At 41.5% G+C, this 4,009-nt stretch overlaps 1 non-coding gene across 1 annotated transcript; it reads right to left on the reverse strand.

The window, feature by feature from the left end:
• Nucleotides 1-332: 332 nt before the first annotated feature.
• Nucleotides 333-436, reverse strand: LOC112423571 (small nucleolar RNA U13). Its single transcript, XR_003014044.1, has one exon. It is a non-coding gene; the product is annotated as a small nucleolar RNA U13 (small nucleolar RNA).
• Nucleotides 437-4,009: the final 3,573 nt, after the last annotated feature.

Genomic DNA, 4,009 nt, shown 5'->3' on the forward strand with positions numbered 1-4,009 from the left:
AGAAGTCAAAAGTCACGTGTCTTTTTCTCATTGCAATTCCTTCCCTAGCCATTTAATTTTTGCCTCTGCTGCTAACTGGGCCTCCAAAGCCAAATGAACAGCTCAGAGAAGTGGGCAGCCCACTGGATAGGTTACCCACCATCCTTCCCTATCGCAGTGCACTATATGGCTTTCAGTTAATAACTCCTTTTGAGTTTTCGGGATGTGCCATTACTCATGCGGAGGTCCACAAGAATCTAGCAGAGGTGTCACACCACGCCACATAGATGTTGCTGATCACCCTAGAGTTTCACACACAGATGCTTCATTCCCCTAACCCATTTTTTTTTTCATATCAGTTGAATAATGTGCTGATGTCATAACAAGGTTTGAGAAAGGCACATCTCACATAAGCACATGAACACCCAATCATCATGCTTAGGAACTACAAAAGGATCAATTTCTTGGTTCTTCAGCTCCTGCCTGGCTCAGCAAATGTTCCACAGTAGCTGGTATATGCAACCCACCCCTAAAGGTCAAGAGAACTGAAAAGCAGAAGAGCAAGGCTGACAAGCCCAGTTTCTCAGAAAGAAATATTTAATAGGGACTTAGGAATGGAAGCCATGTCTCAGGGAGTTCTAAGAGGGTGGAAACCCGCACCCGCCCATCAGAAAGTATTCTTTCTATAGCATGCTTTTAGAGTAAAGGCATGTCCAGCCAGTCTGGTCTTAGACTTTCTTGCCAAAACTCTGGAAAACTGGGGAGGCTGGGCACAGTGGCTCACACCTGTAATCCCAACACTTTGGGAGGCCAAGGCGGGCAAATCACTTGAGGTCAAGAGTTTGAAACCAGCCTGGCCAACATGGTGAAACCCTGTCTCTACTAAAAATGCAAAAATTAGCCAGGTGTGGATGGCAGGCACCTGTAATCCCAGCTACTCTGGAGGCTGCGGCAGGAGAATTGCTTGAACCCGGGAGGCAGAGGTTGTAGTGAACCAATATCATACCACTGCACTCCAGCCTGGGTGACAGAGAGAGACTCTGAAAGAAAGAAAAAGAGAGAGAGAGAGAGAGAGAGAGAGAGAGAGAGAGAGAGAAAGAAAGAAAGAAAGAAAGAAAGAAAGAAAGAAAGAAAGAAAGAAAGAAAGAAAGAAAGAAAGAAAGAAAGAAAAAAAAAAGAGAAAGAAAGAAAGAAAACTGGGTAGGTTAAATAAGCATTATTATTAAGGTTACCTATACTACAGGAACTGTTTAAAAATCTTGCTGCAAAACACCTCGGTATGCAGGAGTCAAACATTGATCATGATGGTGGGCTTGCTTCAAGATGGCACCGTTTTTGCCATAAACTGGCTGTTTTCTTACAGGTATATAGAACACACCTTACCTTTTTAAATGCTAAATTAAATAAAATAGTGAAACTCCTCAATTTCTGGATGATCCCACAACCATGCGCTCAGGTGAATTCCCCGACCCTCTTCAATACATTACACCCAGAAAATTTAAGAAGCACGGTCAGGACTTTGGATACATTTACTGCAGAAGGGAACCAGAGCATGGAATCATGGGAATCCACCTCCCAGGGCCCAACACTTTCATCCTGAGCTTGCACATGAAACAATAATGAACGAGATTTGTTACCTAAAGGGAATGGGTAGGCACATGGTGGAAAGGAGGGGACAGGAAGTAGGGATGAGCAGGGAGGAACACTTTTATTCTTTTGGTATAGTTTTGCCTCTTTTAGAAGCATAGTAATGTTTCACATATTCCAAAAATAGATATGGAAAAGTGAGGAAGTGGGTGACAAAATAAATACATTAAAATAAACTAGGCTTGGGGGAACCCAGAATGGAACATAAATAGAAACAAAGGAACCTAAGCATATTACAAATGAATAACATAACCATGCTAACGGGCATGAGGAAGAAAATAACTAATCTAAGTAACTTTGGGAAACAGTTATTTTCACTGGATACTATAAGACAAAAAGCAAAAATGACTGTACACAAATATTTTTATTTTTTAAATAGAGATGGGGTCTCCCTATGTTGCCCAGGCTAATCTTGAACTCCTGGGCTCAAGTGATCCTCCCCCCTCGGCCTCCCAAAGTGCTCGGATTACAGGCATGAGCCACCATGCCCAGGCAAATGTTGTAATTTAGTTAGTGATTTTTTTTTTTTTTTACACAGGGTTATGGTTAGGAATTCTGAGACTACTTTATGTGTATATGAGGATTGAGCAACTGAGTAAAATAGAGATAATGAGAGCCATGTTTCTCACTGCCTGAGAAAGGCCTTACAAATCTGGAAAGGAGATAGGACTAGAATAATCCTGAGACCTTGGACTGGAATCAGAGATGTCAGTATGAACCCAAGGTACATTCTGTGAAACAACCTGCCTATGTCCTTCAAAAAAGGCCAATGTCATAAAAGATGAAGAAAGGACAGATTAAGGGAGACTGAAGAGATGAGACAGGTAAATGCAAAGCATAATCTGGACTGGATCCAGGAACAGAAAAAAAGTTTTCTTTTGCTGTAAAGAGCATTATTGGGACTATTGGCACATTTTGAAAAGGTTTTGATTTTGTTTTTGTTTTGTTTTGTTTTGTTGAGACAGTTTCACTCTTGTCACCCAGGCTGGAGTGCAATGGCGTGATCTCAGCTCACTGCAACCACTCTGCTTCCCAGGTTCAAGCGATTCTCCTGCCTCAGCCTCCCGAGCAGCTGGGATCACAGGCACCCACCACCACACCCAGCTAATTTTTGCATTTTTAGTAGAGATGGGATTTCACCATGTTGGCCAGGCTGGTCTCGAACTCCAACCTCAAGTGATCCACCCGCCTCGGCCTCTCATAGTGCTGGGATTACAGGCACAAACCACTGCACCCGGCCTGAAAAGGTTTGAAGATTAGATAATTGTGCTGTACCAATGTTAATTTCTTGATTTTGATTATTATAATGTGGTTATATAAGGCAATGTCCTGTTTTCTCTGTTTTTCTTTAGCAAAAACACACTAGTATTTAGGGACATTTACTGTTTTTTTTTTTTTCGTTTGTTTGTTTGTTTGTTTTTTGAGACAGAGTCTCACTCTGTTGCCCGGACTGGAGTACAGAGGCGTGATCTCGGCTTACTGCATCCTCCACCTCCCAGGTTCAAGCAATCCCCCCGCCTCAGTCTCCTGAGTAGCTGGGACCACAGGTGTGTGCCACCACACCTGGTTAATTTTTTGTATTTTTGATAGAGATGGGATTTTGCCATGTTGCCCAGGCTGGTCTCGAATTCCTTAGTTTAAGTGATCATCCCACCCTGACCTCCCAAAGTGCTGCAATTATAGGCCTAAGCCACCTTGCCAGGCTGACTGGATAGGTTACCCACCATCCTTCCCTCAGAAAAAAAATTATGTATGTGTGTATATATACACACACACACACACATAATATACACACATATATATGTACATATATGTTATATATATGTAAAGAAAATGGGATAAAATAATCACATTTGGAGAATCTGGATGAAGGGTACATGAGAGTTCTTGGTACTATTTTTGCAACTTTTTCTGTAAGTTCGAAATTATTTCCAAATAAAGCATTAAAATAAATGCAGATTATTGGACCTCATCCTTGACTTATTGGATCAGAAGCTCTGGGCCTAGAGTCCAGGAGTATGCATGAAGGGCATTACTTACTGCATCAAACATTTTTGTAAAGATTATTTTATTTTTTATTATTTTTTTTTAAATTTTTTGTAGAGATGGGACCTCGCTATGTTGCCCAGGCTGGTCTCCAATTCCTGGGCTCACGCTATCCTCCTGCCTTGGGATCTCAAAGTGTTGGAATTATGGGCCTGAGCCACTGTGCTCTGCCTAAACATTTTATTTTAAAAAATTCCTGTGGATGTGTCTAGAGAGAAGCATCAAAAAATTATTGAGAAGGGCTTTGATCATCATGAACATTCTTAACTTCCAGGGGTCCTGTCATACATGGTTTCCCACATATTTGAGAGAAATCTTAAAGATGTACATAGCTACT

The sequence above is a fragment of the Macaca nemestrina genome, chromosome X, assembly GCF_043159975.1.
Source record: "Macaca nemestrina isolate mMacNem1 chromosome X, mMacNem.hap1, whole genome shotgun sequence".
In the NCBI taxonomy this organism is placed as follows: Eukaryota; Metazoa; Chordata; class Mammalia; order Primates; family Cercopithecidae; genus Macaca; species Macaca nemestrina.